The 13,017-nt window shown below is 50.0% G+C and overlaps 5 non-coding genes and 2 pseudogenes across 5 annotated transcripts; all 7 read right to left on the reverse strand.

Moving 5' to 3' along the window:
• Positions 1–174: 174 nt before the first annotated feature.
• On the reverse strand, positions 175–365 carry LOC141234796 (U2 spliceosomal RNA). Its single transcript, XR_012300679.1, has one exon. It is a non-coding gene; the product is annotated as a U2 spliceosomal RNA (small nuclear RNA).
• Positions 366–1,480: 1,115 nt separating this feature from the next.
• LOC141234797 (U2 spliceosomal RNA) lies at positions 1,481–1,671 on the reverse strand. Its single transcript, XR_012300680.1, has one exon. It is a non-coding gene; the product is annotated as a U2 spliceosomal RNA (small nuclear RNA).
• A 1,115-nt stretch (positions 1,672–2,786) lies between these two features.
• LOC141234736 (U2 spliceosomal RNA) lies at positions 2,787–2,977 on the reverse strand. The gene has a single exon (XR_012300639.1). It is a non-coding gene; the product is annotated as a U2 spliceosomal RNA (small nuclear RNA).
• Positions 2,978–4,092: 1,115 nt separating this feature from the next.
• LOC141234754 (U2 spliceosomal RNA) lies at positions 4,093–4,285 on the reverse strand. Its single transcript, XR_012300656.1, has one exon. It is a non-coding gene; the product is annotated as a U2 spliceosomal RNA (small nuclear RNA).
• A 5,548-nt stretch (positions 4,286–9,833) lies between these two features.
• On the reverse strand, positions 9,834–9,913 carry LOC141234774 (U2 spliceosomal RNA; annotated as a pseudogene).
• Positions 9,914–11,028: 1,115 nt separating this feature from the next.
• LOC141234798 (U2 spliceosomal RNA) lies at positions 11,029–11,219 on the reverse strand. The gene has a single exon (XR_012300681.1). It is a non-coding gene; the product is annotated as a U2 spliceosomal RNA (small nuclear RNA).
• A 1,115-nt stretch (positions 11,220–12,334) lies between these two features.
• On the reverse strand, positions 12,335–12,515 carry LOC141234764 (U2 spliceosomal RNA; annotated as a pseudogene).
• Between the last annotated feature and the right edge of the window lie 502 nt (positions 12,516–13,017).

Genomic DNA, 13,017 nt, shown 5'->3' on the forward strand with positions numbered 1-13,017 from the left:
CTGAAGTTGAACCAAAATGAGCTTGTAATCTGGCTTCTGCAACTTTGAACATGAAAAATCCAATGAGGAGAAGAAAAGCAAAGCCAAAGAGTCCATCCCAAAATCCGACAAACAAGCAAAATGAACAAAAAACATTGAATTCAATTCTTTCTGATTTTAGAAACTGCATTAAAGAAGGGGTGCACCGGTCCTGGAGATACTGCAATACCAGGTCAATGCGTGGAGTGGACAGAGCAAGCTCTTTTTCCATCTCCCTGTTCTAAAAATCCATTTAATATATGGTCCCCAGATAGGGGACGTATCAGATATTAAACTGATAAGAACAGATACTACACTTGATCTTAGCCAAAAGGCCGAGAAGCGATAACCAGAATTGGTTTCAAACTACGGAGCCACCCAAGGATCCTGAAAAGTCCATTTGTGGAGATGAGCTCCTGGACTCCCGTTAAGAAGACATGTTGTCAACCTCTAGATCCCTTACATGCCTGCACTTTTCGGCTTGCTGCTGCTGCAATCCACGCGTTTTAGATCTGCATAACTCCACCTCTTTAAACACAGCACCTTCACCCCCTGCTGTTCCCACCCGCCTCAACACCGTTGGAAGGGAGGAGAACCAATTAAGGCGGGGGGTGGGGTGGAACGAGCAGCTGTCTACCCTTAGCAGGAGGGCTCCTGATTACATACCTCTCCTGCTGCTGCTGCTGCTGGCTGTCCAGCAGCAGACTGAAGGTGGCTGCTGCTGTGCACAGGTATATAAAGGCTCAGAGCCTATTATGACACGCGCAGCCAGCGTTCCATTGCCACATTCCATCTACTGCAGGCAGGATACCTGGCTGGCTGAATGTCGCTGAGAAGCTCACAGAGACCGCCATAAGCAACAGTTTAACAGAATGCCACAGACTAATCAACCAAACTTTTTGGGTTGGGATCTCTTTTATAGTCTGCAGGCATTAAATGAAAGAAGTCAGTGTTCCAGCAGAAGGAGACAACGTTTCAGAAAAGGCATTGTAGCAAACCAAAAAAGAAATTTTAAGCGCAGCAGAGTAACCAGCGCACATACCTGTTAGCTCAGGTGAGTTTAAAAGGCTGCTGTTGATAACAAGGGCATTTGCTAAATAGATGGTGTGTGTGCAACAATATACTGAAAGGTCAATTATATTGTGCAGCTTATCTCACCACCTGTAGTTATTTAGGTGAAAGCTCCAAAATGCTTGCCTAATATGTCTGTTTATCCAAAAGGAAGTAAAAAGGGAGAGCTAGAAAGATAGCATTGCATCACATTACATGGCAATGCAATGCACAGTTGCTGAAGTTGAACCAAAATGAGCTTGTAATCTGGCTTCTGCAACTTTGAACATGAAAAATCCAATGAGGAGAAGAAAAGCAAAGCCAAAGAGTCCATCCCAAAATCCGACAAACAAGCAAAATGAACAAAAAACATTGAATTCAATTCTTTCTGATTTTAGAAACTGCATTAAAGAAGGGGTGCACCGGTCCTGGAGATACTGCAATACCAGGTCAATGCGTGGAGTGGACAGAGCAAGCTCTTTTTCCATCTCCCTGTTCTAAAAATCCATTTAATATATGGTCCCCAGATAGGGGACGTATCAGATATTAAACTGATAAGAACAGATACTACACTTGATCTTAGCCAAAAGGCCGAGAAGCGATAACCAGAATTGGTTTCAAACTACGGAGCCACCCAAGGATCCTGAAAAGTCCATTTGTGGAGATGAGCTCCTGGACTCCCGTTAAGAAGACATGTTGTCAACCTCTAGATCCCTTACATGCCTGCACTTTTCGGCTTGCTGCTGCTGCAATCCACGCGTTTTAGATCTGCATAACTCCACCTCTTTAAACACAGCACCTTCACCCCCTGCTGTTCCCACCCGCCTCAACACCGTTGGAAGGGAGGAGAACCAATTAAGGTGGGGGGTGGGGTGGAACGAGCAGCTGTCTACCCTTAGCAGGAGGGCTCCTGATTACATACCTCTCCTGCTGCTGCTGCTGCTGGCTGTCCAGCAGCAGACTGAAGGTGGCTGCTGCTGTGCACAGGTATATAAAGGCTCAGAGCCTATTATGACACGCGCAGCCAGCGTTCCATTGCCACATTCCATCTACTGCAGGCAGGATACCTGGCTGGCTGAATGTCGCTGAGAAGCTCACAGAGACCGCCATAAGCAACAGTTTAACAGAATGCCACAGACTAATCAACCAAACTTTTTGGGTTGGGTTCTCTTTTATAGTCTGCAGGCATTAAATGAAAGAAGTCAGTGTTCCAGCAGAAGGAGACAACGTTTCAGAAAAGGCATTGTAGCAAACCAAAAAAGAAATTTTAAGCGCAGCAGAGTAACCAGCGCACATACCTGTTAGCTCAGGTGAGTTTAAAAGGCTGCTGTTGATAACAAGGGCATTTGCTAAATAGATGGTGTGTGTGCAACAATATACTGAAAGGTCAATTATATTGTGCAGCTTATCTCACCACCTGTAGTTATTTAGGTGAAAGCTCCAAAATGCTTGCCTAATATGTCTGTTTATCCAAAAGGAAGTAAAAAGGGAGAGCTAGAAAGATAGCATTGCATCACATTACATGGCAATGCAATGCACAGTTGCTGAAGTTGAACCAAAATGAGCTTGTAATCTGGCTTCTGCAACTTTGAACATGAAAAATCCAATGAGGAGAAGAAAAGCAAAGCCAAAGAGTCCATCCCAAAATCCGACAAACAAGCAAAATGAACAAAAAACATTGAATTCAATTCTTTCTGATTTTAGAAACTGCATTAAAGAAGGGGTGCACCGGTCCTGGAGATACTGCAATACCAGGTCAATGCGTGGAGTGGACAGAGCAAGTTCTTTTTCCATCTCCCTGTTCTAAAAATCCATTTAATATATGGTCCCCAGATAGGGGACGTATCAGATATTAAACTGATAAGAACAGATACTACACTTGATCTTAGCCAAAAGGCCGAGAAGCGATAACCAGAATTGGTTTCAAACTACGGAGCCACCCAAGGATCCTGAAAAGTCCATTTGTGGAGATGAGCTCCTGGACTCCCGTTAAGAAGACATGTTGTCAACCTCTAGATCCCTTACATGCCTGCACTTTTCGGCTTGCTGCTGCTGCAATCCACGCGTTTTAGATCTGCATAACTCCACCTCTTTAGACACAGCACCTTCACCCCCTGCTGTTCCCACCCGCCTCAACACCGTTGGAAGGGAGGAGAACCAATTAAGGCGGGGGGTGGGGTGGAACGAGCAGCTGTCTACCCTTAGCAGGAGGGCTCCTGATTACATACCTCTCCTGCTGCTGCTGCTGCTGGCTGTCCAGCAGCAGACTGAAGGTGGCTGCTGCTGTGCACAGGTATATAAAGGCTCAGAGCCTATTATGACACGCGCAGCCAGCGTTCCATTGCCACATTCCATCTACTGCAGGCAGGATACCTGGCTGGCTGAATGTCGCTGAGAAGCTCACAGAGACCGCCATAAGCAACAGTTTAACAGAATGCCACAGACTAATCAACCAAACTTTTTGGGTTGGGTTCTCTTTTATAGTCTGCAGGCATTAAATGAAAGAAGTCAGTGTTCCAGCAGAAGGAGACAACGTTTCAGAAAAGGCATTGTAGCAAACCAAAAAAGAAATTTTAAGCGCAGCAGAGTAACCAGCGCACATACCTGTTAGCTCAGGTGAGTTTAAAAGGCTGCTGTTGATAACAAGGGCATTTGCTAAATAGATGGTGTGTGTGCAACAATATACTGAAAGGTCAATTATATTGTGCAGCTTATCTCACCACCTGTAGTTATTTAGGTGAAAGCTCCAAAATGCTTGCCTAATATGTCTGTTTATCCAAAAGGAAGTAAAAAGGGAGAGCTAGAAAGATAGCATTGCATCACATTACATGGCAATGCAATGCACAGTTGCTGAAGTTGAACCAAAATGAGCTTGTAATCTGGCTTCTGCAACTTTGAACATGAAAAATCCAATGAGGAGAAGAAAAGCAAAGCCAAAGAGTCCATCCCAAAATCCGACAAACAAGCAAAATGAACAAAAAACATTGAATTCAATTCTTTCTGATTTTAGAAACTGCATTAAAGAAGGGGTGCACCGGTCCTGGAGATACTGCAATACCAGGTCAATGCGTGGAGTGGACAGAGCAAGCTCTTTTTCCATCTCCCTGTTCTAAAAATCCATTTAATATATGGTCCCCAGATAGGGGACGTATCAGATATTAAACTGATAAGAACAGATTTTTTGATTGAATATATCTTTTATTAGCACAAAAAATAAGTTAACAGACAGTGTACAGTGCCGCAGCCCAGTACACACAGAATTCTACATCATATTTACATAGCATGAGGATACGACGCACTAACTAGACACATCACACCCCTATGCTACACAAAACACTCAATCTGAAAGAAAAAGCATGTCAATCAATACAGTACGACGAACCGTGATAAGGGATGGGGATCGGGAAAAAGGGGATGGGGAGGGGAAAATCACAGGCCCGAAGCTTTATTGAAAGACAAGACACATAAGGGGAGAGGGGGAGGAGGGGTTTAGTCCTCGTCCTCGTCCTCCGGACCGTCCATGATGGAATAGTCTCTGAGCAGGCTGTGGATCAGCCTGCGGCAGTCCTGGATGGACATCCTCTCCCTCCTCAAGATGAGCCGGTTCCTGGCGACCCAAACGGCATCCTTGAAGCAGTTCATAAGGCGCCAAGCCTCCTGGATGGCTCCGACGGTATGAACCCCAGGGAAGAGTCCGTAAAGCACAGAATGGTGCGATAGGCTCGCCCTGGGGACAGAGTTCCTCAGGTCGTCCTCAAGTGCAGTCAATAGGCGCTGTGCAAATCCGCAGTCCCAAAAAGTGTGCAAAGATGTTTCCTCCACGAAGGGGCACCTTGGGCAGTACCGGGTCTTGCACAGGTTCCGGGCATGCATGAATGACCGGACGGGCAGTCCGCCCTGAATCGCCATCCACGACAAGTCCTTGTGCCCGTTGGTCAGCCTGTCAGACGACACATTTGTCCACACAGTCTCCAGCGTGTCCTGGTGAAGTCCTGTGATGTTCTCCACGTCATCCTTGGCTCTGATTAGCTTGTGGATAGTTTTGGGCTTCCACAAGTCGGGCTTGAGTCCCTCCAGTTGATGCTCCCCCACAAATCGAACGACGTCTCCGTAGAACCATGGCATCGTCCAGTTGTAGGGGAAGGAGCTGTCCCACTTGTCCCAGCCGAGTCGCCTCCAAAGAGGAAGCAGGAAGAAGCGAGACATGGACCTGCCCGCGGAGCCATTCTTGACTTGCAAAGTCCGGCGGACACAATCACACACAAAAGAGGATCGCAGGAGGGTGGGGATATCTGGAACGCCCTTCCCACCCTTGCGAGGCTCCTTGTACATGACGGCCCGCCTGACTCTGTCCATCTTGGATCCCCAGACAAAGTGAAACACTGTCCTGGTAATGGCCCTGCACACAGTGACGTGTGGGGGCCAGGCCTGCGCCGTGTACTGCAAGACGGGCAGGACCTCATTACGCAGGACGAGTGCCTTACCCTCACAAGTGAGGTGTCTGAGGCTCCAGAGTCCGATCCGTTGCTTCACCTTGGCCAAGCGTTCTTGCCAGGACTTGAGGGCCGCTCCTTCCTTCCCGAACCAGACTCCCAGCACCTTGAGGAAATCCGGTTGAATGTTGAAGGGGAAGGGGGCGGAGGAGGCCGGCTGCCAATCCCCGAAGAGCATGGCTTCCGACTTCCTGCAGTTGACTTTGGCCCCTGAAGCCCGGCCGAACCTCTCACACGTCTGGACGAGGGCGTCGACTGAACCACGATCAGCGCAGAAGACGGTGACGTCGTCCATGTAGAGCGAGCACTTGACCTCGTGTCGTCCCGGACCCGGTGCGGTGATCCCTCTGATCTCTCCATTCTGCCGGATAGCCTCTGCGAAGAGTTCTATAACACAAACAAAAAGAAGAGGTGATAGAGGGCAGCCTTGTCTGACCCCAGAGAGGACAGGGAAGGGGTCAGTCTTCCAGCCGTTCACCAACACCGAGCTGTGGATATCAAAATACATCAGACGGACATACGAACAAAACATGTTACCCAAACCTAACCGGTGCAGAGCTCGGCCCATGAACTCGTGGGAAACCCGGTCGAAGGCCTTCTCCTGATCCAAGGAGACCAGGGCCGCGTGTGCGCGGCGGACCTTGATGTACTCGACCGTGTCCCGCACGAGAGCGAGGCTGTCTGCGATGCGACGTCCAGGGATGCCGCAGGTCTGGTCCGGGTGGATGATCCGTCCGATGACCGTCTTAAGTCGTGTCGCCATCGTCTTGGCCAGGATCTTGTAGTCCACGTTGAGCAGAGTGATGGGACGCCAATTCCTCAGGTCGCACCTCTCTCCCTTCCGCTTGTACAGGATCGTGACCATTCCTTCCCTCAAAGATGGAGGCATTCTACCCTCCACCACCATCTCCTCGTACAGGTCCAACAGGTCCGGACAGATGAGGTCTCCCAGCGCTACATAGAGCTCCGCTGGAAGACCATCACTGCCCGGGGTCCTGCCGGTCCTAAAGGATTTAGCGGCAGAGAGCAATTCGCCCACCATCAGAGGTTTGTCCAAGGCTGCCGTGCCTGCAGGATCAAGATGGTTAGTGATACCTGACAGGAACTTATCAGCAGCGTCGGGGTCGGTAGTCTTGTGGGAGTAGAGTTCGCTGTAGAAGTCGCTGACGACCCTCATCACGTCCTCCTTCCCACGTCGCATGTTTCCGCTCTCGTCTCGCAGCTCGTTCAGGGGCGTGTGACCGGCATGAAGTTTCCTGAAAAAGAATGAGTTACATTTCTCACCCTTCTCCAGATTCTCCACTTTGGAACGGAAGATGATTCGCTTGGACTCCTCCTCAAAGTGCCTTTTCAGGCTCTTCTTGGTCTCCTCCAGCTCCTCCCTCACGTCCCAGCCGCAGTGAAGAAGGTCCTGCAGCGACCGCAGCTCGCGCTGCAGCCCTCTGAAGTCCCTCCTCTTCTCACACTCCTGTTGTCGACCCTTGGCCTGAAAGAAACAGCGAAACTCAAGTTTAACATATTCCCACCAATTAGAGACTGTTTGGAAGCTACCCTTGTAGGACTGCCACATTGCGTAGGCTGCTCTCAGCTCCTCCACGACTTCATCCTGAGCCAGCAGAGCACAATTCAGCTTCCAGGAGCCGGGGCCGGACGGAAAACCGTCGCCGAGGACACCTTGTAAGTGAATGGCTCTGTGGTCGGAGAAGAAGCAGGAGACCATCGAGTGCCTACTCTGCCTGACTGCCCGAGAGGTGAACACAAAGTCAATCCTGGAGCGGAGTGAGCCATCGGGTCGGCTCCACGAATAGTTCGTGGAGCCTCTCCCCATGGAGCCCACCACGTCCTGAAGAGAGGCCTCGGTTACCATCTCGATGAGCAGCTTGGACATGATGTCCAACTTGGCAGATGTGCCAGAACTACGACCGTCCTCCTCGATGGGGCAGTTGAAATCCCCGGCCATCACTAAGGTCCTGGTGGTGGCAAGCTGAAGCCGCAGGGTCTGGAAAAGCTCCAAACGCTCATTCTTCAGTGGGGACGCATACACGTTGATGAACCTGACAGGTTCCCCCGCCCAGTTGCCATCTACAACAAGAGCCCTGCCGCAGATGAGCTCCTGGACGGACTCAAGCGTGAATGCGCCCCCCCTGATCAGAATTGCGACCCCCGCAGACTTGCAGTCACCCCCACCGGACCAGTAGGATGGACCGTGGGACCACTCCCTGGCCAGATGTTTGAAGGACCTAGAGGAGGGAAGGGAACATTCCTGCAACATATAAACATCACACAACTGGGAAGTAAGGAAGGCATAAATAGTCTGACGTCTGAACTTGTCCTTGATGCTCCTGACATTAATGGAAAATAAGTTAATATTAGCCATCATGTAGGGAAAAAAGAAAAATACACCTTAGTTACCACTCCGGTCGGGTGGTCCCTCGTCGGTGTTGACTGCTGGTGACGGGATCACCAGCAGGCCCTCTTCCTCCATCTGGTCAAGCAGCGCGGCCTCAATCTCGGCGACCACCAGTTCCTCCTCTTCTGGCTCGGCCACCAGGGTCTCAACCATGTGCTCCATCTCTTCTGGCTCAGGGAGGGTATCCTCCTTTTCGCCTACGAAATCCAGAATCTTCTTTTTGGAGGATTCAGTAGCAGGGCTGTCCTCCACCTTCCTCTTTCCCCGGGTTGGAACTGGGGAGACAAGAAGGGGAAAATCCTCCTCGGAATAGATAGCGGCGGGTGGAGGAAAGGTTAATTCCACCGCTACCATGGTCTGGGGAGGGAGAGTGGCTGCCGGGGCAGGGGAAAGGACACCTGCTGAGGAGTAGGGGAAGGAGGAAGAGGAAGTGGAATCCTCAGCAGGGGTGGCCGGGGTGGGGGGGGATTGGACGGGGGTGGCAGGGGGAGGGATCGAGAGAGGGGTGACAGAACTCTTACCCTCCTTTGACTTTTTCTTCTGCTTCGGAGCTGCTGGGACCGTCGCTGGGGCTTTGGCCACCGACTCCTTGACCGCTTTGGCCTTGGTCGTCTCGGCCTTGGCCGCTGGGGCCTTGGTCGTCGCGTCCTTGACCTTCACAGGCCTGGTCGTCGGGGCCTTGTCCTCCGTAGCTGGGGTCGTCGCAACCACCGATGCCCAGGATCACTCACGCCTGGGGCAATCCTTGTACAGATGAGCCGCCAGCCCACACAGGTTGCAGGACGTCTTCTTCGGGCAGTCCTTCGAGCTGTGTCCCGTCACTCGACAAATCCTGCAGGCATCCTCCTTGCAGTCCTTCATCTCGTGGCCGTTCTTGCCGCATCTCCTGCAGTTCCGCGGCATGTCCGGGTAATAGATGAGGCCGTAGGAGTTGCCCAGGGAGAATGTCGGGGGCAGGTGCCGAAGTCCGTCTGAGTACGCCAGGTCCCTGTGAAGTCTAACGGTCACCGACCACTTACCTGTCCAGAAGCCGAGTCCATTCAGGATGTGAGAGGGTTCCTTCACAACCAAACAGAAGCGTCTCAGGAAGGTACAGATGTCTTGGCCTGGGGTGTGCGGGTTGCGCATGGAGACCGTGATCCTCCTTTCATCCCTCTGGATAGGGCAGCTACCTGTAAAGGCAGAGAAAGAATTATCCGGTCCTTTTGCGCTTACCATTTCCCAGAACCTCCTGCAGGTGTTCACAGTGGCGAAGGTGACGAAGAAGATCCCCGTCAAGAAGGTCTGGATGCTGAGGGTGTCCGACCTGGAGAAGCCTCGATCCAGCAGCATCTTCTGGCAGAACACGTCCGAGGACATGTCCGGCACCCTCCCATCCACTTCCTTCAGCTTCAGGGCCACCGTCTGCCGCATCCATGGCTCCAGGGCTGGAGCTTCGTGGCGGGGCTTCTGGGGTCCCTTCTGCTGGCCAGTCGTGGAGGCAGAGTCCTTGGGGTCAGAATCGGCTCCTGGCTGGGCCCTCCTGGCTGTCCCCAGCTCCAGGCTCTTCTTTTCGGCCTTCCTCGCAGCGCTTGCCATGGCTTTCCTCCTGCAGTTACTTCTTGGAGCTGGATCTGGAACTCTTCCCGGAATGGGTGGAGCTATGCAGATTCTTCTCCCGTCGTGTTCTGGACAAATTCCCCGAAAGGTCTTTGTCTCGATGATTTTCTTCCTCGAAGATTCCACAGGACAGCCCGATTCTTCTCCGAGTCTTCGTCTTCTTCTGGATTCTTTAGAGCTTCTTCCTCTCACCGATATCCGCCTTCGTTCTCTGATGTCAGCTGGGCTCCGAAGCTCTTCTCCTTCCGAGTTCGATCGCTCTCATCAAGTGTAGATCGTAGCTCTTGTGTTCTTAAAAGAACAGATACTACACTTGATCTTAGCCAAAAGGCCGAGAAGCGATAACCAGAATTGGTTTCAAACTACGGAGCCACCCAAGGATCCTGAAAAGTCCATTTGTGGAGATGAGCTCCTGGACTCCCGTTAAGAAGACATGTTGTCAACCTCTAGATCCCTTACATGCCTGCACTTTTCGGCTTGCTGCTGCTGCAATCCACGCGTTTTAGATCTGCATAACTCCACCTCTTTAAACACAGCACCTTCACCCCCTGCTGTTCCCACCCGCCTCAACACCGTTGGAAGGGAGGAGAACCAATTAAGGCGGGGGGTGGGGTGGAACGAGCAGCTGTCTACCCTTAGCAGGAGGGCTCCTGATTACATACCTCTCCTGCTGCTGCTGCTGCTGGCTGTCCAGCAGCAGACTGAAGGTGGCTGCTGCTGTGCACAGGTATATAAAGGCTCAGAGCCTATTATGACACGCGCAGCCAGCGTTCCATTGCCACATTCCATCTACTGCAGGCAGGATACCTGGCTGGCTGAATGTCGCTGAGAAGCTCACAGAGACCGCCATAAGCAACAGTTTAACAGAATGCCACAGACTAATCAACCAAACTTTTTGGGTTGGGTTCTCTTTTATAGTCTGCAGGCATTAAATGAAAGAAGTCAGTGTTCCAGCAGAAGGAGACAACGTTTTAGAAAAGGCATTGTAGCAAACCAAAAAAGAAATTTTAAGCGCAGCAGAGTAACCAGCGCACATACCTGTTAGCTCAGGTGAGTTTAAAAGGCTGCTGTTGATAACAAGGGCATTTGCTAAATAGATGGTGTGTGTGCAACAATATACTGAAAGGTCAATTATATTGTGCAGCTTATCTCACCACCTGTAGTTATTTAGGTGAAAGCTCCAAAATGCTTGCCTAATATGTCTGTTTATCCAAAAGGAAGTAAAAAGGGAGAGCTAGAAAGATAGCATTGCATCACATTACATGGCAATGCAATGCACAGTTGCTGAAGTTGAACCAAAATGAGCTTGTAATCTGGCTTCTGCAACTTTGAACATGAAAAATCCAATGAGGAGAAGAAAAGCAAAGCCAAAGAGTCCATCCCAAAATCCGACAAACAAGCAAAATGAACAAAAAACATTGAATTCAATTCTTTCTGATTTTAGAAACTGCATTAAAGAAGGGGTGCACCGGTCCTGGAGATACTGCAATACCAGGTCAATGCGTGGAGTGGACAGAGCAAGCTCTTTTTCCATCTCCCTGTTCTAAAAATCCATTTAATATATGGTCCCCAGATAGGGGACGTATCAGATATTAAACTGATAAGAACAGATACTACACTTGATCTTAGCCAAAAGGCCGAGAAGCGATAACCAGAATTGGTTTCAAACTACGGAGCCACCCAAGGATCCTGAAAAGTCCATTTGTGGAGATGAGCTCCTGGACTCCCGTTAAGAAGACATGTTGTCAACCTCTAGATCCCTTACATGCCTGCACTTTTCGGCTTGCTGCTGCTGCAATCCACGCGTTTTAGATCTGCATAACTCCACCTCTTTAAACACAGCACCTTCACCCCCTGCTGTTCCCACCCGCCTCAACACCGTTGGAAGGGAGGAGAACCAATTAAGGCGGGGGGTGGGGTGGAACGAGCAGCTGTCTACCCTTAGCAGGAGGGCTCCTGATTACATACCTCTCCTGCTGCTGCTGCTGCTGGCTGTCCAGCAGCAGACTGAAGGTGGCTGCTGCTGTGCACAGGTATATAAAGGCTCAGAGCCTATTATGACACGCGCAGCCAGCGTTCCATTGCCACATTCCATCTACTGCAGGCAGGATACCTGGCTGGCTGAATGTCGCTGAGAAGCTCACAGAGACCGCCATAAGCAACAGTTTAACAGAATGCCACAGACTAATCAACCAAACTTTTTGGGTTGGGTTCTCTTTTATAGTCTGCAGGCATTAAATGAAAGAAGTCAGTGTTCCAGCAGAAGGAGACAACGTTTCAGAAAAGGCATTGTAGCAAACCAAAAAAGAAATTTTAAGCGCAGCAGAGTAACCAGCGCACATACCTGTTAGCTCAGGTGAGTTTAAAAGGCTGCTGTTGATAACAAGGGCATTTGCTAAATAGATGGTGTGTGTGCAACAATATACTGAAAGGTCAATTATATTGTGCAGCTTATCTCACCACCTGTAGTTATTTAGGTGAAAGCTCCAAAATGCTTGCCTAATATGTCTGTTTATCCAAAAGGAAGTAAAAAGGGAGCGCTAGAAAGATAGCATTGCATCACATTACATGGCAATGCAATGCACAGTTGCTGAAGTTGAACCAAAATGAGCTTGTAATCTGGCTTCTGCAACTTTGAACATGAAAAATCCAATGAGGAGAAGAAAAGCAAAGCCAAAGAGTCCATCCCAAAATCCGACAAACAAGCAAAATGAACAAAAAACATTGAATTCAATTCTTTCTGATTTTAGAAACTGCATTAAAGAAGGGGTGCACCGGTCCTGGAGATACTGCAATACCAGGTCAATGCGTGGAGTGGACAGAGCAAGCTCTTTTTCCATCTCCCTGTTCTAAAAATCCATTTAATATATGGTCCCCAGATAGGGGACGTATCAGATATTAAACTGATAAGAACAGATTTTTTTTTTTTTTTTTGAAAGCCCGAATTCGTGTACAAAACCCGAGTGCGCTTAAAAAAGTGACAAGTGCCACAAAAAAAGTGCACTAGGATGCTGGTCTTCTTGAAACCCTCTACAAAAGGAGAAGGGTCCCCCAAACCATTCCCCGTCCCTCCGAGCCAAAAGGCCACAGCGAGGAACAGGGACAAAAAGCCACCTCCAGCCGAAGCCAGAGGCGACCCAATCTTACCCCCAGCAACTGCCCGAGTTCTCACCCGAGCAAGGCACTGGGAGCCAAAGACTGTGCTCCCCTCCCGGAAGAGGGGAGCCAACAACGCTCTCCTCCCGAAAGAGGAGAGCCAGGGGGTTCAGGGGGGAGCGGAACCTGATGGCCACACACTCCCCCCCTAGACCTGCCAAGAGAGGAACCCGTAAGGGAACCGCATCCCGACAAAATCCTAGTAGGACGTGACACACGTGAATAAGTGGACACACAGTGACAAAGAAATTAAATAAATAGTGAAGGTTTCACAGTATAATACTGCCCGGA

The sequence above is a fragment of the Phyllobates terribilis genome, unplaced genomic scaffold (genome assembly GCF_046119375.1).
Source record: "Phyllobates terribilis strain yellow unplaced genomic scaffold, ASM4611937v1 Scaffold_639__1_contigs__length_902095, whole genome shotgun sequence".
Lineage (NCBI taxonomy): Eukaryota > Metazoa > Chordata > Amphibia > Anura > Dendrobatidae > Phyllobates > Phyllobates terribilis.